Source organism: Agelaius tricolor, unplaced genomic scaffold (assembly GCF_023055355.1).
Source record: "Agelaius tricolor isolate 1412-34295 unplaced genomic scaffold, bAgeTri1.0.p SCAF_21, whole genome shotgun sequence".
NCBI classification, from domain to species: domain Eukaryota; kingdom Metazoa; phylum Chordata; class Aves; order Passeriformes; family Icteridae; genus Agelaius; species Agelaius tricolor.
In genome coordinates this window covers 11,672,579-11,697,900 of record NW_027269281.1, presented here as the reverse complement: position 1 = coordinate 11,697,900, position 25,322 = coordinate 11,672,579, and the positions used below count along the sequence as shown (strand labels likewise).

Below are 25,322 nucleotides of genomic sequence, written 5' to 3'. Positions count from 1 at the left end.
CCCGTGAATTTTGCAAAAGGGAGTGATCTCCCCTCTTCCCTATTGCCTGAGTTGCCGTTGCCAGTGGAGAGGCAGCTGCGCTCATGCGACAGCGCCCCCTGCATCAGCAGGGGAATAATTGCACTGGTTCTTCCTGGCTGGGAGCCAACAGTGCCCCTGCCAGCTATGACCATAACTACACAAAAGGGGAAAGTGCTTGATGGCCGAGAGAAGGCTGTTATTTGGTTTCTGTTTTCTTTGTTGTTGTTGCCATTGTTGTTGTTTGTCTTGTCATACACATACATATTAGTAAAGAACTGTTATTCTTTTTCCCATATCTTTGCCTGAAAGCCCCGTAATTTCAAAGTTATAATAATTTGGAGGAAAGGCGGTCATATTTTCCATCCCAGGAAGGTTCCCACCTTCCTTGGCAGACAGCTGTCTTTTAAACCAAGACAGTCTGATGTACCAAACCATCAGATCCACATAGTCCAATAGACTTGATTGTCCCTTTCCTTCTCCTGGCTGGAGGCAGGACCACTCTAGTTCTGGTCACGGTACTCAGTCACTTCTTGTAAATATGACTTGCAGGTCTCTTCAAGAGGATCAAACATAACATCGCCCCTTCTATTCTGCCTAGGGACTTGCCCACAATAGACCAGAGCAGCATTTATTCTTGACAAGTTTCCTGTGGTAGTCGTTCCTCCTTTCAACTCAGGTAGCCATGCTGCTAGGGCAGAGGTGGGTTGTCCATCCTACCTCCACATTTTCTCCATGGTCATGCAGGTAAAACTAGAGATTACCTCATGGAGTGGACCCTCTCTCCATTGGTGGGGGGTGCCTGCTCCTAATAGCAGAGACTCTTGTCTGTACTGGTGGGGCATGGAAAATTTCTTCTCTAAGCTCCTCTCTTATGTTTTTGGTATCCCTCTTAAACTTTCTTCTTTTAATTTCCAGAAATTCTCGAGCAGTTTCTCCTTTGGACTAGATGTGGGCCCACAACAGGATGGTGATAGTTTCTTCGTATATCAAGAGTTTGCCAACCAAAGTTCCCACTTAGTCTTCTCCCTCCTTCCATGCCATCATAGCTTATTGGCTGGTGTATGATGTTGGCGCATTCTGTACAAACTTCAGCCACATCTGTGATGTACATTGGACACCATCTGGATTAGTAGGGAACTGCTTGTCATCTGAATAAATTGTCTCCAGCACGGCTAATTCTCTGACACTGGATACATTGCTCCATGGTGTCCTGCTAGCCTTGGCACACTGAAAGGTCTTCCTTGCAAAGGAATCTTTCCTTCACACTTGACAGGAGTCACCTACAGAGGTTTAGAGGTTCTGGTCTTCTCCCAACGCCCTCATCAATACCCGCATCCTGGGACAGGGATCCCAGTTGTTTGACGTCACTACCAACTAGGTTTATATTTTTGGCCACAGCATCCCAGAATCAGAGCAGCCAGGTCAATAAGGACTTACTTGTCTAGTGGCTGAAATCTTTCCACATACTGTGCAATTCACACAAGGATAGGGATTGGGTGATTATCTCTGGCCCTTTCTCTTCCACTGGTTGTGAGGGTCCTGCATCCTCTTCATCCCTCACTACACAAACTGATTTGGTCTTGGATTTCCTCTTCTGAATAGGGGCAACTACTACTGGCTTGGACTGTACCTCTGGTTCAGCTGCAGTTTGAGTGGCCACAGTGCTTGTTGATCTGGTTTCCTTCCCCTCTCCTGAAGGTGCTGTACCATAACAAGCAGTGTCTGGTAGGCAGTGGTCAGGGCCCAGCACGTTGCATAACTTCACACCTCTGAAACTGCCACAGCATTTTTCCTTCACACGTTTTATCACTTTAACAGGGTCCTGTAGTTGTTCAGGAGTGAACTTCAAAACCTCTGGAGAAGTCCTCCAAATACTGGCTTGTGTACTCTCACATTCCATGCCACTCATGACTATCCACCCCCCAGGGCAGGCCTCTGGACAACCTCCCTACAAATCTTTGTCCTGTCTCTAAACATGGTGTAGACCATACAGAGGAGACATAGCAGAACTAACAACAAGATTATGCTGTCCTTAAAATACAGGGGGAATTCAACATTCTCAAAAACTGTTGTAGCAGACCTGAAGGAGGAGAAGGACATGGAAGTCTGGGAGAAATAATCCTCTCCTGTTCCCCCAACAGGCTGGGTACGATTTTTAATGAAACCCCAGAGATAGCAGCCAAGGCCAGTACAGACAAACAACACTAAATACACATCCCAAATAGCCCTCATTGCCCTTGATGTTATCATGTCATAAATCAACATCACACAGTACATTACCAGAGCAATGCTGATCCCTCTCCATATGTTGACAAATGTTATCATGAAGAGTACATATGGGAATATATACAGGACTAGGAGCAACACCCACATGAACAGACCAAGAAACATGGTAACCAGGGAGTTCTGGACCTAATACACAAATGCTTTGACCACAATTGTTATTTTACCTTCTCTCTCATGCCCCACATTGAGATGCTAATTGATGTGCTGGTTTTGAGAACCAACAGGGAAAATAAATTCTAAAAAAGTCACTCCCCTTTCCCCCACCCCCTCCGACAATGAAGGGACAATATGGAGAGATTAAAAATTAAAATACCAATTTACTAAAATCACAAATAACAACACTGACATCGATAGCAAAAAGTACACAAAAAGAACATGCCCTACCCGGAAAAAGGAATGTACCACTGGGAACAAAGAAGAACACTCTTCAAAGACAGCACTTGACATGATCTCCAAACAAAGGGAAAATGGCAACCAATCCCATGGCAGTAGTGACTGCAGCTTGGGCTCCACATGGCATGGCTGGGCTCCACTGAGGCTTGGGCTTCACAAGGGTCAGCTGGGCTCTGCTATGGGCTTCTGGCACTCTCTCACTGTTTCTTTTTCTCGGAGCCCAGTCTTGGGCTCACCATCGCTGTCCTTCAGCACCAAACCACAAAAGCTATAGCTCGGAGGAATGGGAAAGGGACCACCAATGGCTGAGAGGAGCTAGGTCTGCTAAACTGTCCCCGATACCTTCTCCCTGAAGACTAAAAGGCAAGATGGCCTGTCGCAGACATCTTTCATGAAAAATCCTTTCTTAGGATTTTTCCTTGTGAGAAGCTGCAGTTTCAGCAACCAAAAGTAAACAATGGTTATCTGCTGCTGTGGAATGCAACAGGTAGACCTGTGATTGGTCTCCTGTGGGTGTTTGGATTTCCTGACCACTCATGGCAGAGCTGGCTCTTGCTCTCTGTCTGAGACACAGATCTTTGTTATTCATTCTTTTCTATTCTTAGCTTAGCTAGCTTCTGAAGAAACCTTTTCCTTTCTATTTCTTTTTAGTATAGTCTTAATGTAACATATATCATAAAATAATAAATCAAGCCTTCTGATCATGGAGTCAACATTCTCGTCTCTTCTTCATCCTGAAAACCCTTGTGACCATGGTCACAATGGCCCCCTTCAGGCTTCTTGCCCCAAGCCTTTCCTACTGAAACCACACACCCCAGAAGTGATGTGAGTGATATCAAATATTCAAAACCAACGCTCCGATCCCTGGCTTTGTAACCATATCAGGGCTCAAGACTTGCAAATACTTGTAAAATTTCTTCCTTCCTATACTCTCTGCTGCTCCCTTCTGCATGTAACATTCCTTTCTAAGAGTCAGAACAGTGACATAACAATCACCAACCTAACACCGTCAAAATACCAAGGATTTACAAAGCAACAAAAAATCAAATATATTTGCAATGAAAACATTAGAAAAAACATTAGTTGCCATCTGGACTTAAACCACAATAACCACTAAGTGACACTTTTTAAAAATTACTGTGATAAACAATATATTTTGCTTAATTAACAGTAGTTTCTATCAGAGTTTTATAGATTTGAGAACTCAGTATTTTGGGGTTTTTTAAACACAAGATTTCTGACCAAAATCCACACCTTTCTTTGCAGCAATCTCCACAAAACTGGGGTTCCCTAACTTACTACATATTATCCACATACAATGATTACAAAGACTAACAATCAAAACACACTGTTGCTAACCAGTGTAGCATGTATATCTACATTTGTTTTATCAGTTGAGTTCCCAGAGCATTCTGATATACTGGTAACATACCATGTAGATCTGAGTAAATTAATTTTCACTGATTTGAAAATCTGTCTTTGGAATCTGTTAAACATTTAAACTTAAATGAATATGTGCATTGCCAGATTGTTCTGATCAATAAGTTTATTTTTTTTATGACACCTATAGACAACTGGCCCAAAAAAATGTTTGAAAGACTTCTGTAGAAAAGCCAACAATCCCTATTCAGTTCCTAGTTGAGCACAGCGGTTTCTTAAACATTTAGGGTGGTAAATGCACAAAAGACAGTTCACCTACAAAATCTTACCAGTATTTAAAGAAAAAAACCCCACCATAACAAACCAAAAAAAAAAAACCCACCAAAAAAAACACTGCAGGGGAATCATAATATTATATGTTAACTTCTTTAAAAAGATAATTTCTTCATGCTTTAACAAGACTAGAACAAAGATACCTACATTTCAGCAGATATTCTGTCCCCCTGACGATTTGTCAACATAGAATGAATTTTGTGACAGACAATCTGCTCATTCAGGAGACATATCTGAACCTCCTAGAAAGCAATAACTGCTGACTGAGGAAGTCTTCCCCATTTACAGTAGCAGAATAGCTGGACAAAAGGCACTAAAGAACCATAGATCCAATTGTCTCTCATTTCTTTTAGTACTAACCCATTAACAAACACTCAAAAATCAAAAATTTGAAACACCACAGTTAAAAACTGAATTGGTATTGATTAACTTAACATAGACAAAGGGGAAATCTTCTGCTCCTTCTAGCGATATCCAGGGGTTTTTTTTCAGAGTTCATTCAGACATGTCCTTTGTGCCCTAAGCAGTCTGTACATCCAAATATACTCAAGTATCTTTCCCCTCTCTCTCTTTTATGCCACTCCCTTAAAATAAAGCAAATATTTTGGTTATTCTTCTGGACACTCTAGCAATGCTGACTGACAGGCTGACAAGTGTATATAATATTTGACAGTACTGCAACTTTTTGGAATTATCATCACCAACTCAGATGTCTCTCCTTTACCTGGCCAGAAATTTTCAATTTTCACTCTCCTATTCCTCCATATCTGAATAAAACTGGCCAATATGTTCAGAAGGAATGGAAGGGGAGACATGAAGAAATTGCAAATATGTGCAAGTTTAATTTTCATAGATGTCGTGGTTTGACACTGGCCAAAAGCCAGTCACCCACAAAAGTCACTCACTCACCCTCCCCTGCCACAGCTGGACAAAGGAGAGAAAAAAGTAATGAATGGTTCATGAGGTGAGATAAGGACTGGAAGAAAACACTCCAAGGGCAAAACAGGCTCAACTTCGAGGTACAAAGTGAATTTATTACTAACAGAATCAGAGGAGGATAATGAGAAGTAAAATAAGCCCTTAAAAACACCTTTTCTTTCCACAACCCCTCCCTCCTTCCCCCCAACAGTGCAGGAAACAGGGCGTGGGGGTTTTGGTCAGTTTGTCACCCGAGGTTTTCTTCTGCTGCTCTGGGAGAGGAGTCCTTCCCCTGCTATGCTGTGGAGTCCCTTCCCACAGGAGACAGTTCTCCGTGAACTTCTCCAGCATGGTTCCAATCTCATGAGCAGCAGTCCTCCCAAAACTGCTGCAACATGGGTCACTCTTCCATGGGGTGCAGTCCTCCAAGGACAGGCTGCTCCAGCTTGGAAGCAGGGGGCCCCTCTCTCCACCAGGTCTTCCACTGGATTACAGCCTCCTCCAGGCATCTACCCACTCTGACGTAGGCACCTCCTCCATGGGCTGCAGGTGGACCTCTGTATCCCCTGTTGTCCTAGGGTGACTTTATGATGCTTGTACCACAATCATCTGTTCTGCTTATGCCAGATATTGAATTTATATTAGGGAGTCTTTGGTGCCATGGGTATTGAAACTAGTGATGGTGAAGTTGAATGCCTATGGGTGAGAATTAAGGGGAAGGCCAGCAATGCTAACATCCTACTGGGAGTCTGTTATCGACCACCCAACCAGGAAGAAGAAATTGACAACTTATTCTACAAGCAGCTGGAGAATGTTTCAGGATCACTAGCCCTTGTTTCATGTAGATGATTTTAACCTACCAGACATCTGCTGGGAACTTAATACAGCAGAAAAGAGGCAGTCTAGGAAGTTTTAAGAGTGTGTGGAGGACAACTTTTTGTTGCAGCTGGTGAGTGAGCCCACCAGGGGAGGGACTATGTTAGACCTGTTGTTTGCAAATAGAGATGGGCTGGTGGGAGATGTGGTAGTTGGAGGCTGCTTGGGGCATAGTGATCATGACATTATAGTTCTCAATATTTGGTGAAATGAGGAGGAACACCAATAAGACTTTTACATTTGACTTCCAGAGGGCAGACTTTGGCCTATTTAGGAGACTTATTCAGAGAGTTCCTTGGGAAGCAGCCCTTAAAAACAAAGGAGCCCAGTAGGTGGGTGTGCTTCAAAACAGAGATCTTGAGGGCACAGGAACAGACTGTCCCTGTGTGCCAAAAGATGAATCGATGAGGTAAACATCCAGCCTGGATGGGCAACAAGGTTTTGAAGGAACTTAGGAATAAAAAGAGGATGTATCATCTTTGTAAGGAGGGTCAGGTCTCTCAGGAAGTATTTAAGGGGGTTGCTAGGGCATGTAGGAAAAAAAAATAGAGAGGCCAAAGCTCAGTTAGAATTTAATTTGGTAGCTTTTGTAAAGGATAATAAAAAATGTTTTTACAAATATATTAATAGTAAAAAGAGGGTTAAGGCCAATCTTTGTTCTCTATTGGATGTGGGAGGGAACTTAGTAACTGCAGATGAGAAGGCGGAAGTGCTTAATGCCTTCTTTGCCTCTGTCTTTAGTGGGAAGACAGCTTGTCCTCAGGACAGCTGTCCTCCTGGGTTGGTAGATGGTGTTAGGAAGCAGAATGGTCCCCCTGTTATCCAAGAGGAGGCAGTCAGAGAACTGCTGAGCCACTTGGATGTTCATAAATCTATGGGACCAGATGGGATCCATCCCAGGATGATGAGGGAGCTGGAAGATGAGCTTGTGAAGACGCTCTCCATGATTTACCAACAGTCCTGGCTCACTGGTGAGGCTCCAGATGACTGGAAGGTGGCCAATGTGACACCCATTCACAAAAAGGCTGGGAAGGAGGATCCTGGTAACTATAGTCCAGTTAGCCTGACCTCAGTACCTCATAAGGTAATAGAGCAGTTTATTTTGAGTGTCATTATCCAGCACTTACAGGATGGCCAGGGTATTAGACCCAGCCAACATGGGTTTAGGAGGGGTAGGTCGTGTTTGACCAACCTAGTCTCCTTTTATGACCAGGTGACCCGCCTGGTGGATGTGGGAAAGGCTGTGGATGTTGTCTATTTGGACTTCAGCAAGGCCTTTGACACTGTCTCCCACAGCACACTCCTGGAAAAGCTTGGACAGGTGCACTCTTTGCTGGGTTAAGAACTGGCTGGATGGCTGGGCCCAGAGGGTGGTGGTGAACGGTGCTGGTGCTGCATCCACTTGGTGGCCAGTCACCAGTGGTGTCCCTCAGGGGTCTGTGCTGGGGCCAGTTCTGTTCAAGATTTTTATTGATGATATGGATGAGGGTATTGAGTCTTTCAGTAGTAAATTTGCAGACGACACTAAGCTGGGAGCATGTGTCGATCTGTTGGAAGGTAGGAGGGCTCTGCAAAGAGACCTGGAATGGTTGGATGGATAGGCAGAATCCAATAAGATGGCATTTAATAAGTCCAAGTTCCTAGTCCTGCATTTTGGCCACAATAACCCCCGCAACGCTGTCAGCTGGGGACGGTGTGGCTGGACAGTGCCCAGGCAGAAAGGGACCTGGAGGTACTGGTCAGCAGCTGGCTGAACATGAGCCAGCAGTGTGCCCTGGTGGCCAAGAAGGCCAACGGCATCTTGGCCTGTATCAGGAATAGTGTGGCCAGCAGGACCAGAGAAGTAATTCTGATGCCTTAAGTTTTAGATTTCATGTTTTTCAGATTCTGTGCTGCTTTGGTGTGTAGCTCTGGGCTTCATGTTGGGTGTTGGCAAGTTTTTTTCACAGGGTAGGTGGACAAAACAATACTTTTCCACCTTGACCAAGGACAACCGTTATAAGCTCCAGCCCCAAAAAGTATAAACAACGGTGAATTGAAGAGAGAAAAACAAGGAAGATAGAACTTCATAACCTAAAGCTGTAATTGGACAATTAACTCCAATATGCAAATGGACCAAAACTTAAAGGGGTGTGAGACCTTGTGACCGGTCATCCATTTTTGTGACCATTTTGGGTTCATCTTGGGTGTAGATCTGGACAGGCCCTTGTACTTCTCAAGGTGTATCCATTAAGGCCTTTTAGTAAATACCTACTTTATTCTTTAACTCTGTCTAGCCTCTGTTCTAGGTCAGCCTTCTCAAGGCATCAGTTCTTCCCTTGTACTTGGCACTGGTGAGGCCGCACCTTGAGTACTGTGTCCAGTTCTGGGCCCCTCAGTTTAGGAAGAATGTTGAGACGCTTGAGCATGTCCAGAGGAGGGCAACAAGGCAGGTGAGGGGCTTGGAACACAAGCCCTATGAGGAATGACTGAGGGAGCTGGGGTTGTTTAGCCCAGAGAAAAGGAGACTCAGAGGTGACCTTATCACTCTCTACAACTTCCTGAAAGGTGGCCGTAGTCAGGTGAGGGTTGGTGCCTTTCTCCAGGCAGCAACTGACAGAACGAGAGGACACAGTCTTAAGCTGCACCAAAAGAAATATAGGTTGGATATTAGGAAAAAGTTTTTTACAGAAAGAGTGTAAAGTATTGGAATGGTTTGCCCAGGGAGGTGGTGGAGTCACCATCCCTGGATGTGTTTAAAAAAAGACTGGATGTAGCAATCAGTGCCATGGTTTAGTTGAAGGGGTGTTAGGACATGGGTTGGATTTGATCTTGAAGGTCTCTTCCAACCTAGTGAAGCTGTGATTCTTTGCCTTTAAGACTGGTTTTGAGAGTGAAGGGAGAAGTTCGTCTGCAGAAACTGCACTTGCTCTCCCACATTCTTTCTCACGGACTGTGTTGTCTGCAGCACAGACAGCAGGAGTAAGCTCTTTTGCTTTTAGTTAGCTTTTTTAGCTAGTGAGGCAGAGAAGTTTCCCAGACTGTGGCTTTTCTTTTTCTTGGAATTGTTCAGTCCTGCTTTGGACCGAAAACCCAGAAAAACACCGGGACCTCACACCTGTGGCCCACCAGGGCCCAGGATGCAGCATTTTCCAGCACAGGAGGGACTGATAAGAGACTGAGCTTGCTGAGCTACACCCCACAAAAAAAAGAACTCTCTCTGAATTTGCCGTCTCTTCAGAACGAGAGGTTCGATTGTTTAATATTATTCATTTTCTCATGTTTATGAATACTCTGCTTGTTAAATAAACAGTTTTTTCCACTTTTCTCGAAGGAGGTTTATCTCCCGAACAGGTGGGGGGAAGGGTCACTAAATTTTGCCCTCTAGGGAATCATCCCTTTGGAAGTTCCCTTCCAAATTTGTCCCAAACCTGGATCTCCATGTGCTGCAGGGGGACAACCTGCTTTACCATGGTCCTCACCACAGCCTGCAGAGGAATCTTGGCTCCAGCACCTGGAGCACCTCCTCCTCCTTCTCCACTGACTTTGGTGTCTCCATGTTGTTTCCCTCACATGTTCTCACCTCCTCCTCTTCTCTAGCTGGAATTAACAGTGCCCTTCTTTGTTTTGATTTTCTTCTTAAATATGTTATCATAGAGGCATTACCAACATCTCTAACTGGCCCAGCCTTGGCCAGCAGCATGTCCATCTTCAGAGCCATCAGGGATTGGATCTGCCAGACACGGTGGAAGCTTCTAGCAGCTTCTCACAGAAGTCACCTCTGTGGGCCCCCCTCTATTAAAAACCAGGCTGTGCAAATCCAACACAATAGGGAGCAGCTCAGAAAATGATGTTTAAGTAATGCATAAAAACACTAGATCTAGGAGGTTCCTAATGTATCTTGCTCATCTACTTACACATTTCTAACAGAAAAGAGTACTGCACAATAATATTCAGATTACAGGAGGGGAACAGATAATTGTCAGCAACATCATTTCTTTGCAATAAACAAAGATGCAAAACAATACAGTCAAGACAATCAGACTGTTGCAAAACACTGTTGAAGTACTGCCCAATACAAACTCTGAGATCAAGAATTTGACCCACATGAATAAATGTGTGCTACTGAACCATATTTATGTCCTGGGAAACAAGACTGACATACTGCAGTAACCTCACAGTGGTCGAGGAAGATATGCCTAGATATGGACACTCAAATATTTTTACTAAAGAAAGGACACCAAATATTTAAAGTCCATCTATTTCTTTGAAACTACAAACTATATGCCACAAGGTGTCACTAGCTTAGACTGAGATTGATCAGCAATGTACCCTTAACTTGAAAAGAAGCATCTATTTGGCACTCAATTTTTTTTTTTTTAATGGCAGCCTGGCATACCTAATGGATAAATAAAGCAGAGCTGAAGAAGACGCAACAGAACAGATATTATAGATATCATGTTTAATATCTCATACCGAGGGGATCACTGGAAAGGTCTGAAGTTATTGCTGCAGGTCTATATCACAGATATTTTCTAATTCCAGGGCAAGTTTTTTTATTTTACAAAAAATGCTGTAGATAAGATGGTTGCACATCTCTGGCATGTCCTGATCTATTCACAACAAAAGAAACTACATTTCTTGATCTCAGAAACTTCAGCTAAAACATTTTTAATATGTGGAGAAAGGTCCAAATATTTATTGATTGTAAAGGCATGTCTCATTTAAAATTGCATTTGAAGAAACTGATAGAATGAAAAATAAACTAGAATGCCACATTCTTTTTACTGGTAATTTTTTGCAGAATGAACTGTCAAGTTTTAGTTGTGTCACCATAATAAAGAATCCAAGACAGACAGCATCAAGTTATTTTTACCCATTTACATAAGATCTTTAACCTTAGGATCAATATGAATAAAATTAAGCATGCCCAAAGAATACAACTTATTTGAGATAATAAGAGTGAGCAAGCAAACTTCTGATCTAAATGCGGAGATGAATCAAAACACAACCAATATAAAACTAATAAAATTACATGTGCCCAGGTGATGTACCGTTGAAGTCTATGACTTATTACTATATATATAAAAAGACTGATTACAAGAATTAAAGCAGGCCTCAAAGGAAAGATCCAGGCATACATAAAGATAACACAAGGCAAACTTTTTTAACAGTCAATATTAAAAGCAGTTTAGAAAAAAAATTACCATTTTTTACAGCTCATGAAGCCCTAAACATTTCATACTAAGCATCAACAGCATGATATCCCTCCACTAAATCCAGAATCCACTAAATCCAGATACCTGTCTGGCTTCATAATGTGTTCTCTGGAATCAGGGATTTGTGAAACAACATTCCTTGGTTTGTGCAGTCCTTACAACAGGAGACTGCCCATCACATGGACTCTGGAATCCACCTGTTTCACTTAGTGGAAAGATTTTTGTCATTGTCTCCATTTCAACTTACTCAGAAACCATGCAAATGTCAGTGTCACTGAGTACCTGTCAGATCGATGATGGTTACATTTTGTGGAATTTTTAAAATAAATTCTTCATTGAAGTCTATTTTGGGCTAAAACTAAAGTTTTGATGGAAAATTTCAGAAAACAAAGGCTGGTTATTTTGACAGCTTTTACTGCAAGAAACCTTCACTGAAACAGGTCCTCAATTAGTCTCTTGCATGCTTTTTCCATGTATTATCTGGTATTGGTAACTGAGTGTCGTGGTTCAGGGTAAATTTGGGAGAGAACCCCCAAAGGAGTTCCTCTAGAAAACAAATTCAATCGGCCCCTCCCCCAACCAGTTCGGGGAAAAAATATCTCCTTGGAGAAAAGTGGAAAAAACTGTTTATTAAACAGTAAAACCTAAACAATATTAGACAATAAAACCTCTTGCTGCTCCAAAAGAGAGACAAACTCACAAAGTCCCCTCCGTGGGCTGTAGCTCGGCTCACTCAGTCTCTTATCAGTCCCTCCGGCACTGGAAATGCCGTGGCCCAGGCCTGGCTCAGTGGGTCACAGGTGTAAGCTGCCGGTGCTCTTCTGGGTGTTCAGTCCAGAGCAGGTTTACACAGGTCCAAAGAAAGGGAAAAAAAGTCCCGGGAACTTCTTTGCCTCAGCTAGCTAAAACTAACTAAAAGCAAAGGAGAGCTCTGTCCCACTGTCTGTCCATCTGCAGACAACACAGTCCAGGAGCAGGAATGTGGAGGAGTGAGTGCAGTTTTCTGAAAACAAAACTCTGCACTTCTCTCCCCCCTTCACTCTTGGAACAAGTCTTAAAGGTGCAAAACTTATTATTCAGCATAAACAGAACAGACGATTGGGGATAAAAGCATCATATAGTCAACCCAGGACACTGAGTAAGACAGAATTCTGAAGCAGACATATAATTCATTTCATCCAGAACAGACATTCTTATGTTCAAAGTAGCAGCAGGAGTCATCTTCTATAAAGAAGATCTGTTTACCAAGTTGTCACATTTTCAGATTTCAGTTCTATCCTATTCATCCCATAAAGAACAACCTGGGTTATTTTCTGCAAATTATTTTCTTTTCCATAGGTATCACTCCCTTTTCTTTAACCAACCTAGTTTCTCAAAACCTTAATCAAAAAGTATAAGTTTTAAAGATCATACTAGAACTTGGTAATACCCTAATTCTACATCAACAGTCAATTTTTTCAACTAAAATCATTGCTTTTCTTCCAAACATGATGAAAAATATTGATTAATTTAAATAAACTAATGGACACCTACTGTGATATTTCTTGCTTTTTACTTATCTTTTAATTCAAACCTAAAAATTAGAAGCTTGTTATTAGAAGTTACTAATCAGTGACTTAGAAATCATTATTCAGTTCTAAGTGAATGGAGTAAACCTAATGTTCTTGTAGGATATGAGAGATTTCAAAATGCTCACTGCTTTTTATGTTTTGTGTGTTACTGTAATACGTAATGATAAACTTAAATAAAAACACAAACTGTATATTAAAGAGACAGGATTAGCAAGCATGAATACTTACCTTTCTCTTATAAAGTCTGCCAAGTCTTTTGTTGACAAATGTCCATCTTTCATGTTGTGATAGGGGACATCAAAGCCACTGTTCCTTTCCCCCTAAAGATTAATAACAAAAAGAAAGTAGAACTGTGAATCACAAGCTAAAACAACTACAGAAAGTATAGAAATATGCATTTTAATAATATAAATATGCATTTTAATAATTTATCAAGTTTCATGAAATCAATTATTTCTAATGCTTCAGCTTTTTACCAATTGCTGTTAGTTGCCTTCAATCCCTTATATGTAAAACAAACTAAAATCATCTTAGCAGCCACTACCACCCTGTGAATGACAACTCTTCGATTACATATTTATAGACTATATTTAAAGCCATTTATTTTCTAAATTACTACAGGTCTTCTTTCACTTCCCATCTCATTAAACACATTCTTAATACTGCATTCCCTCATATTTTTCCTTACTTTCCATGAACTAAAATTCCCACCTCCCCAGTTCTGCATATTTCATGGATATTTCTGTTTTTCAAAAAACTGGTAAAGATCATTAACTTCTTCCTTCTCATAGGTAACTTCCCTTTGTCTATTCTTAACTTTACTTTCAAAACATAAAACACTTTCCCATCAGTAAGGCATATCTTACAATTAAAATTAAGACACTGCCCAAAATACTGATTAATAAATTCAGCCAGCTTATCATCTCTCGCACCATGGTGACCTTCCCCCTGAAAAGTAGAAAGCAACAATAAATGAAAGTGAGGCAAGGCACACCATAACACTGCTACTATAAGAGTTTTCCTGTCAAACTATCCATTCCCCTCCTGCCTTCCAAAAGCTTCAGATGCATAACACTGGTGCTACTAGACCCAGAAGCACACCCTCAAAAATTGCATGCATGTTCATGTTGGAAGGGAAAAAAGGATGAGAAACAGAATCTTGGACTTATCACAATGGCAGGTCTACGTCTCCAGTGAAAGATTTGGTCAGGCACAACTCAATTTCTGTCCTTTTTTTCTGGAAAAATTTTTTTGTGCATCCATAAGGCACACCTGATCAGGGAAGTTATACAGCTGAAAAATAAAGCTAGTAAATTGTGGTGGTTTGACAGGAAATATGTTTTCTGGGATGCCGTGGTTAGGCCAATGGATGTTCAGATTTTAATATTGGCACCTAATGTGGCCATTGGGACATTGGATCCGCCTCTGAGAACACGGGGTTAAAAGCAGGGCTCTCCCCTGGGAGGGTCCTTTTTGGGTTTCCGGTGGGAAACAGTTCGGGTGTCTCCCCTGGCCCAGCTGGTGGCTGGGCGGGGGGACAGGAAAAGCCATGTGGCCGGGAGAGGTAGGCCTGACCCCGGGGCTGGAAGGGTGGAAGAGAGAGAGAGAGAGAGACACCGGGAGCCATCGGGCAGCCCCCCCTGGGAGACAGAGAGAGAGAGAGAGAGAGCCGGTGCCTGGGACTGTTACCTTGAAACTTGATAAACATGTGCCTCTGCCGGCAGCACGGCTGAGAAGGAGAAGAAGGGAGGGGGGTGCAGCCGGCTGCTTGTAGGAGCTTTTAACCCCCTTTCAGAGAATGAAAACTTTACAGAACATTAACCTTTCCTAGAAGAGAGATAGAGTGGAAGATGAAGAAGGAAATGGGCACGTGTGAGAGAGGTCTGGGCAAGTGAGAGATGTTGGAAGAATAGAGAAGAATCTTAGTGGGAAGAGATGATGGAGTGGCTTTTGCTGGACTCTTTTTGTATAGCCATGGACAGAACCATGTTCCTTGTGATACAGGGACTGCATTCTAGGGGGAGGCAATGCCTCAGGACCAAGAGGGTGTGGTGTGGGTACCCCTCGGCCCCAGGGGGTGAAAAATATGGGGGGGACAGATGTCCTGAAGTTGAGACTGTGCCTTTTTGGAGTGGGACGAAGCATCCTTAAAAGTCAACCCTAGAAGCAGCTCTGGTCCGTGTTCAGTGGTGAGAGCGCTGGACATGAAAGGAAGAGGTCACCATTGGCACAAGAAGGACTCCTTCTCCTCTTGATGAACTGAGGATTGAGTATTCTGAAGGGTGGTTTTGGACTGAGAGTCGATGATTTGGGGGATGTATTGTATTGGGAATTTGGTGGGGAGGAGGAGGAGATGTATTTGTGAAGTTTTCATTTTCCTTGTGTGTTTCTTTTTTTTCTCCCTTTTCCTTGTAGTTTAGTTAATAATTTTTTTTTCCCCCAAGTGGGAGCCTGCTTTGCTTATTCCTGGTCACATCTCACAGCAGAAATCAGGGAGAGGGTATTCTCATGGGGGCACTGGCATTGTGCCAGTGTGAAACCATGACATAAATAAAGACCAACGATCCAGATCACTGCAGCACCATGACCTGTGTTGACTACTAGAATGTGTGAAGTGATGGACATAAAGCTCTAATCACAGTTCATCATGATACAGAACAAATATACCATGTCCATATCAACAGGTCAGCTTGGGCCTGAAGATCGGCCCTGTCAACTGGTAATTTTGGCAAAGTGCAGATCAAGGACCGAGGGATTTTTTGTGTTACCCTCTGTGTTATCAGTAATATCCTAACAAGAAATCACTGTATTAGCCATGTGCCCTGACTCACCTTGCTTTATCCCCCAGGGACTGGTAATTGCTCAAGCGATCTTGCTCCCCAAACAGGACTCTAACAACACACCAGAGTCCTTAGTAATGTGGACTAGGATAATAAGCCTTAATCGACCTCAACTAACCTGCACATTAGAACTTAACACCAAAAAGATTGTTCTCTCAGGACTCATTGACACAGGTGCGGATGTGATGGTCATCTCACAGTCCAAGTGGCCTCCTGAATGGACTCTTATACCTGCTCCAGGAATGCTAGCAGGGATTGGAGGTACCAGTGACAGCCTGAGGAGTATGCAGCTGGTTAAGTTCAAGGGATCTAAAGGCGGCATTGTTGCCACCAGACCATTCGTGGTAAAAGCTCCCATAATTTTGTGGGGAAGAGACATTTTGTCCCAGTGGGGAATGCACCCAGAAACAAATTTTTGATGGGGCCATTGAACAGTGTGACATCCTTAAATTAACTTGGAAAATGGATAAACTCATATGGATTGATCAGTGGCCCCTCCCTGAAGCAAAACTCATCACGCTTAAGTCTCTAGTGCAAGAACAACTCCGAAAGGGTCACATAATACTAACCACAAGCCCATGGAATACACCTGTCTTTGTCCTCCAAAAACAAAACAGCAATAAGTGGCAGCTCTTATAGGACCTATGTAAAATTAATGAGGTCATCGAAGACATGGGCAAGTTACAACCTCTTCTCCCATCCCCTGTCATGATTCCTAAGGAATGGAAATTGACTGTTATCGATTTAAAAGACTGTTTGTTTGACATTCCCCTTCACCCCCATGATGCCCCTTGATTTGCATTTTCAATTCCAAGCCTTAACAGACAGGCACCTCTCCAGAGGTACCACTGTATCGTACTACCCCAAGGCATGAAAAATTCTCAGACCATATGCCAAATGGTTTGTGGCTAAAGTTTTAGCGCCAGTTAGCTGAGATCATCCACAAGCAATTATTTGCCATTATATGGATGATATGCTTACTGCAGCTGAAAATGATCCATCTTTAGAGACAACTTTAAAAGCCATCATCACAGCTATCCAACAGGCAGGACTGACCATTGCAGAGGAAAAGATAGAACAGACATCCCCCTGGAAATATTTGGGACTCAAAATTCTTTCTCAGACTGTACAGCACCAGCCATTGCAACTAAATGAGAAACCAGAAACGCTCCACGATTTACAAAAACTTTGGGGAACAATTAATTGGGTCAGATCTCTGCTGGGAATTACTAACAAAGATGTGGTTCCGTTGTTCGCTTTGTTAAGGGGGGGATTCTGAGTTAAATTCACCTAGGCAACTAACAGATGAGGCAAGGGATACCTTAGATAAGGTATCCCATGTTATTCAAACTCATCAGGCACACAGAATAAATCCGAATTTACCATTCCTGCTAGCTATTTTGGGAAAGGGACCCCAACCCCATGCCTTAATCTTTCAATGGGACCCTGAGGTGTCTGATCCTTTGTTAATATTAGAATGGGTTTTCCTACCCCACCAGCCTAGGAAAACTATAACAACAAAGCCAGAGATGATGGTTCAGCTTGTTATAAGAGCCAGGTCCCACTTATTTTCTCTTGCAGGAAAAGATGTCTCTACTACGTTCCTACCTACAACTACTCTATATTTAGATTGGCTATTATAACAATCAGAATGTTTGCAAATTGCACTCAAAAAATTTACTGGGCAAATTTCAATCCATTACCCTAAACATAGGCTGTTGCATTCCTCCTTTAGCATGATTCCTAAACCTTTAAAAAGTATTGTACCCCTTGATGCATGTTCTAGTTTGAAAGCAAAACCAGTGAGAGACTCCAAGTCAGAAATACAGTTTATTAGGAAAAGGGAAAAAAAAAATGAAAATACATGCAATAATGCAAAAGAAAAACCACTGACAGAGTCAGAATACAACCTGACACCCTGCTAGTTAAGTTAGTGGTAGCCATCCAGATGAAATGGTCTTGTTGAAGTGGTGATCCCGTAGAAAAGATCTGGTAGCTCTTGTCCTCTGGAAACCAGTGGGTAAGGGCAGCTTGTTCTGTCCCAAACAGTAGAGAGCTTTTTGGAATATTGGTTAGCTGAGAAAGGACATTTCGATGTGATACCAATGGATAAGGATAGGGGAAACAAGCTGGGAACTGAGCAACCAGTGTCCAATCACTGACAAAGGTCACAGTGACCTTCTCTGAAACGGGAAGACGGGGGAGAAAATCGCTTGCCAGAAGATGTAGTTATCTTAGGTAGAAAAGTTAGAAGAATGCAAACATAGAAGCAAAATAATTGTTAGAAGATAGAAGTAGGTGTGGTTGGTCTAAGTGTGCTTTAACCAATAATGAGCTCAGCTTTTGCAATATGTATAAGCTTCATTAACACCAATATAAATATGGGTGAGCTTTCAATAAACTTCGGGATTTGCTATTCATCGCATATGGTGTGTCGCATTTCTCCCGACGTTCACGACAAATGGTGACCCCGGACGTCGGGACTAGCCATGGTCGGCGGCGTGAGCGGAGTTCAGGTCCTATCGCAGCCGAGGACGGCAATAAGCACCGCTGAAAAAGGGAAGGTGCCGGCCCCGGGTGACCTGATAGCAGAGCCCGGCTGATACGTGCTGTCGAAGCTGGAAAAGGGCTGCAAGAAGCGCGCTATTATCGTTCAACACAGATAAAGACAGGCAAGCAGCATATAATTTATTTCCTAGCTTTTTATAAAAGCGTACGGTTACGGGTATACATTTATAGAGAGAGCTTCATGGGTTGTTAGCTCATGGGTATGCTCAGAGACTTTTTCGGACTCCTTGCACAGTGCATAGGTTATCAGACTGCCGTATATTTGGGGATTAGTAGTGGCAGACAGTCATAGATGCTGATAAAGCCGCGAGAAAGTTGGGAAATTTATGGCGGGTCGTGCATGCTGAATTCTTGAAATACCAGGCAGAGGAAAGAGCTGCCCAGCAGACTAGCATAGCCCGTGAAAGAAACAGGAGTTACAGAGACTGGTTTGGGTCCCCGCCAACACAAGCTCCTGCTCTAAACGGCAGTTCCCCACCCCCATCGGCGCCTGCTCTAAGCAACACGGCCCCGCCGACATCAGCGCCTGTTTTAAGTGGCACCCCCTCGCCGACTTCGGTTCCTGCCCCATACGGCGGTCCCCTGCCGGCACCGGCATCTACGTTAAGCGGCCGCTCCCTGCCGACACGAGTTCCTGCTCCAGACAGCAGCTCCCTGCAGCTATCAGCTCCTGCTCGGGCAGCGTGTCCCCCCCCGCGCGTACTCCAGCCGTGCCGCCCGCAGCCACGCCGCCGGAGAGGCTCGTGCCGGCCCTGGCCCCGGCCGACTTAACAGCTGCAGCCCGGCCGCCTCCCATCCCGCTCCGCTCCGCAGCCGCCCCGACCCCCGAGCCGAAGAGGGGGGCGGCAGGACGGGCCTCCCACCCCCCTGTGGAGCAGCGGGCTCCGGGAGGTCCGCCTGCCCCGTGGCTGCCCAGCACAGCTCTGCTTCCCGGCCACCAGCTCCCTGCGCCCGGACACCAGTAGAAGCTGTCACCTCCTTGGCTCAACCGGCCTCCAGCCCGCCACCGCCGGGAGCCTCGGAGTGGACCTGGCAGCAGCAGCGGCCAGTACCCTGATAACTGCTCACCCAGAAAAGGTTCCAACTGGGGTAAAAGGACCACTCATTATTGATGGATTACCTATGGGAATTTTGCTTTTAAGACGTTCCTCAGCTACAATGATGGGATTGTCTGTTTTACCTAACCTGGCTATGTTGCCAAGGGATTGGCCACTTTTGATTATTGATCTGAAGGACTGCTTCTTTACTATTGCTCTTCATCCTTGAGACACTGCAGCAGATATTGGACTGTGTTACACAGGGCAGTGTTCGCAGACGTGATCTCGATCTTCCTATACAGCTGACAGTTTGGTGTGAACCAAAATTTTTACTGACTGCACTTACTCAGAGTAACAGAAAAACGGGGGAGATACGGGCCTTGGAATGGATATCTCCTCCACTTCAACAACATAAAACCCTTCTTCAGAAAATTGACATTTTAGCTGATTTGCTCAAAAAGGGTCGTGATAAGACAGTGGGGTTAGATCACTAAAGCCCTTATCGGATGCTATAACTGCTTACACAGATGCAGGAAGAAAATCTAAACAACTGTTACTCATTGTACATATTTATATGTTTAGAAAACTGGACTGGATGTCATGTAACATTAGGAATTATAATTTAACCTGAATGTTAGTTTGTACAAAAAAAAAAACTCCCTCCAAACAACAAAAACAACAAAACTCCCACTCAAAACAGATACTAAAATATATAATAGACTTCCAACCATAATATTAATACTATTATTATTATTATTATTATTATTGTGGACAATTCTGATAAATAATTACCAAAAAAGAATATATTCATCCCTACTGTTCAAGCATCAATTGACTTTTAAAACATAAAACATAAACACTGATGTTTGAGGCCTAGAAAACATTCATTCTATTGTTTGAATAATGATTTCAGTCTACAGGAAAACTGTTGCTTAGCTTTTCCTGTAACATCGAACAAAGAGTATTTTGTACTTAGTTGTTATCCTTTTTCTTTGTCCGAGTGAGAACACAATATGTCATTTAAAATATTCTCTCATTTAATTTACATTTTAATCTGAAAGAGAATATGGGTTTAAAAATCATACCACAGCATTAACATCCCTTTGCACTCAGAGACATATTTCTTGTGCCTGTTCAATTTAAAGCAAACCCACAATACTCTAAGCACCTGACTCAACTTATAACTTCTCCATCACTTCTTATATTTTTTTCCCTCTGAAAATAACCAGTGTGAGCTGTAGCTTGTCTCTCATGTGTTAAGTTCTTCACTGGCTTTGCATAAGGAGATTCACAAGCACATGAGTTATTCTACACTGCTTATTTGTCTCAAACATCTGATTTAAAACACGTCATCTGATTTGTATTTCTTAATATTTTATAGGTGAGTTAGTTCTGAGTCATTTTTCTCTGTTTCCTGTGTCTAACCAAGATGCTGAAGGACTTTGTTGATACATCAGACTTCACTGAAACAAAGGCTTCACACAGATCAGGCATCTAAACTATTTGTTCATTTCAAAAGTGGTATTTTGGCTACAGTATATTTTTTCCACTTGTGTGGTAGAAATATTCCTCTGGCACAATCGAACGTGATAGGTCCTATTTTGAGAAGTCAGGGTCCCAACCAAGTGTGAGAGGATTGTCTGAAGAACTTAAGGAAGCTGAAGCTGAGGAGAAAGAGACATTCTTAAGAGCTTGTGACAGACGTGATGGCCGAGTGGCCCAAAAGGGTGCCTGGGAAAATCAAGATGGGATGGAAACTTTATGTTGTTGCTTTATTAATTTTTGCTTCTTTTGGGGACAGTGTAGACCATCAGGCATGGGCCCCACCGCAGCCCAAAACTAACATATGGGTCACCCTGGCAAACCTAACTAAACAGGAGACTATTTGCTTGTCATTGTCTTCTCCTGGCAATCCTTTCTCAACTTGTTTGGTTGGATTACCAGCAGATCCCTGGCCGTGCCCTTTACATGTGCCAACTTGTAAGGTCAGCAATGCTAAGATAAGTGTGGATAATTGAGATCAGTGGATTTCCCGCTTTCCTCTAGCACCACAGGAGCCCCAAGAGTTAGAGTTGTTAGGGTCAGTGATGGCAGATGCATGCATTCATTTTAACCATAGAAGCCTGCTGTCAGTCAAGAACCACTCTAATGTTGTAACTTCCAGCATGGCTGTCTACCGGAATGCATCGGCCTGGTGCAATTATACAACAAAGAGAGTGTCAGTCTCATCAAATGACCCTATTCAATTGCCAGCAGGATATTTCCTAATATGTGGAGACCGTGCTTGGGCCGGTATCCCATCAATGCTGCACGGGGGACCATGTACACTTGGACGGCTGTCTCTACTTACACCTAACATGTCCATGATACTAAACATGAGCTGCCGCCATCGTAGAGGCAAACGAATGGCTCATGCATTTGCAGCCGATTGCCGGGACGATGTAAAGTTTTGGTCCCCAGCGACCATAATCACAGCATCTTTCTTAGCTCTAGAGGTATCAGCCGCAAGTGCTCATGCTATTTTAAATAAGTTAGGGTGTTGGCTTGCTAAACAAACAAATGCAACTTCTTTAGCAATTCCCAGTCTTTTGCTTGATGTAGATTCTATTCGCCATGCGACGCTTCAAAATAGGGCTGCAATTGATTTTCTTTTACTTGCACAAGGCCATGGTTGTGATGAATTTGAGGGCATGTGTTGCATGAATCTCTCTGATCATGCACAATCTGTACACTCACAGCTCTCTGAGTTACGGAGGTTAACTGGGAACTTACAGGTGGAATCAGGCCTTGGTATTGATGGATGGCTCAAATCTTTAAACTTAGGATCATGGTTACGTTCTATTGTTAAGATTAGCATTGTAGTAGCTATTGTAGCTTTGTTGTTAGTATTAGTCTTACCTTGTTTTTGTATATGCTTACAGAATATGGTGCGAAAGATGATAACTACTGCATTTAATCAAACCATGCTTGTTCAACAGAAAAACAGGGGAGATGTAGAGAGCTTTTTGGATAATTGGTTAGCTGAGAAAGGACATTTTGATGTGATACCGATAGATAAGGATAGGGGAAACAAGCTGGGAACTGAGCAACCAGTGTCCAATCACTGACAAAGGTCACAGTGACCTTCCCTGAAACGGGAAGACGGGGGAGAAAATCGCTTGCCAGAAAATGTAGTTATCTTAGGTAGAAAAGTTAGAAGAATGCAAACATAGAAGCAAAATAATTGTTAGAAGATAGAAGTAGGTGTGGTTGGTCTAAGTGTGCTTTAACCAATAATGAGCTCAGCTTTTGCAATATGTATAAGCTTCATTAACACCAATATAAATATGGGTGAGCTTTCAATAAACTTCGGGATTTGCTATTCATCGCATATGGTGTGTCGCATTTCTCCCGCCGTTCACGACACCAAACCCCAGATTATATCCAGATGGGGATGCTTAGCTCCTCCCCCCCGGGCAGAGCTGATATAGTTCTAATGAGTCATGCAGTGGGTCCTTGATTACCCATTAAACAGAAATGGCTCCCGGAGGAAGTTATCTCTGAGTCATGCTGCAAGGCATTGATTGGCCCATTAACAGGAGATAAGGAAAAAACAATGCTCCTCCTGGTTTCAACAGCTCTTGAAGATGGGAATAGAATACATCTTTATATTGTAACCTAGGACAATGCACTAACCATCTTCACTAATGGAACAGGACAGTCCCATGAATCTATTATAACCTGTCAAAACCCTGTAACACATGATTGGGAATATGACATGGAAACAGTAGAAGGTTCACCCCAAATAGTTGAATTAGCTGTGGTTGTTAAAGCTTTTTCTAAGTTCACATGTCCTTTTAACCTGATAACTGATTCTGCTTATGTTGCAGACATCGTCAAGACAGCTGAAAATTCGTTCCTAAAGACAGTTTCTAATGATCAGTTATACTCTTTGCTTAAAATTTTAATTTTTATTCTTTCTCAGAGACAGCATCCCTATTTTGTCATGCACATTCATTCTCACACTTCCTTGCCAGGATTTCTAGTAGAACGTAATAGACAAACTGATACCCTGGCTATGACCATACACACTACAATTCCAAACATCTCCGAGCAAGCATGTCTGAGCCATGCATTCTTCCACCAAAATGCACCTGCCCTAATACGGATGTTTAATACCACCAGAGATCAAGCTAGAGCCATTGTCATTACATTCCCTGACTGCCAAAAATATTTTCTGCCATCTACTGGAGCAGGAGTAAATCCTAGAGGGCTTCACAGTTTACAAATTTGGCAGAGCAATGTAACCCATTATGCATCATTTGGTCGCTTTAAATATATACATGTTTTAATAGACAGTTTTTCAGGAACAAACTGCCGCTGCTCACATAAGTGACGTGGCAAAAGATGGTATTAAACATTTCCTACAAGCATTTTCAACTCTAGGTATCGCACAAGAAATAAAGACAGATAATGGGCCTGCCTATGTCTCCCAGAGAATGCAGCAATTTTTTAATCTGTGGGGAATCAAACATATCACAGGCATTCCACACTCGCCCACAGGCCAATCAATTATTGAAAGAACACATGGGTCTTTTAAACTCCTGCTGGAACAGCAAAAAAGAGAAATAGAAATGTTATCCGCAGTTAAAAATCTTGCTAAGGCCAAATATGCATTCAGTTTTTTGAATAATTCCTTTATGGAACCAAATCCCCCAATTATCAGGCATTTTTCTAATACAACTGTTCCAGATTGCAATACAAGATGTTTTCTATTACCATCTGTATGGCAGATTATCTTTGTCAAGTGGGCAGTTTGCCTTATCTCTCTCTTTGAGTGACCACAATCCCACCTCCCTCGGGAGGGGACATCTATTGATAACAGGCTATTGAATGTCACTGCATGACTGATAAGAACTATAACATCCCATTGTGAGATGCTCCGCCCAGAGGGAGGAGCCAAGCATTGCTACCCAGATATAATCCAGAGGTTTTTGAGACACCAGCACGGCTTTCTCCACGGGATTCCACAGAGGAGCAGCAGCTGTCTCTTCTTCCACTGGATCTTTGGAGGAAGAATATATCCTTCTCTACAGGACCCCCTTGCTCCAACAGAACCACACCTGACACTTCAGGAGGACTGCAGCCACATTTCTAATTGGACTGCTGCCAACACCCGGACCCACAGGGTATCAGGTTGGGTTTCTGACTCTGTCAGTGTTGTTCTAGTGTACTGCATTGTTTATTTTATCCTTTTATTTTATTCTCTTCCCTATTAAAGAACTGTTATTTCCTGCTCCCATATTTTTTGCCTGAGACCCCCTTAAAATAAAATTTATAGCAATTTGGAGGGGTGGGGAGGTTTATATTTCCCATTTCAGGGGAGGCTCCTGCCTTCCTTAGCAGACTCCTGTCTTTCCAAACCAAGACAACAACGCAGGCACAATTAAAAGAGAGACCACCAGTGTTAATTAAAGATATTTTAACAGGCCAAATTATGTGACCCTTTCCTCTGATTACTTGGGAAAAAGGGTATGCTTGTATCTCTACAGGTAAAGGACCTCTGTAGGTTCCAGCAAAGAACATAAGCCATATCTGCAGCCTCTGCAAGATCCCCAAGAAGCTCTACAGGAGGAACCCCGAGAAGAACCTGCAGTAAAGACAACCGGAGGCTTGAGAATAGCCATCCCTCACCTCCTACCTACTGCTGATTATTGCCACTGTTTTCTTAACTCCTTAAGCATTATCATTTTTGAGTTTAATCAGCAGGTTGTTCTGCCAGACATGACTCTTAAAAGACTCCTGCTCGCTATAGCCATCCTGATTGATGCCATGCTCCTTGGTAAGTCCTGGGAAGTCCCACAAAGAAAAATGCCCTGTGTGGTCCTGGCCGGGAGCAATATAGTCCTACTCATGCTTGTC

General features: G+C 42.9%; 1 pseudogene; it reads right to left on the bottom strand.

Annotated features, from left to right (window-relative positions):
- Nucleotides 1–16,138, bottom strand: part of LOC139599008 (F-BAR domain only protein 2-like) — a 257,111-nt pseudogene extending 240,973 nt beyond the window's left edge.
- Between the last annotated feature and the right edge of the window lie 9,184 nt (nt 16,139–25,322).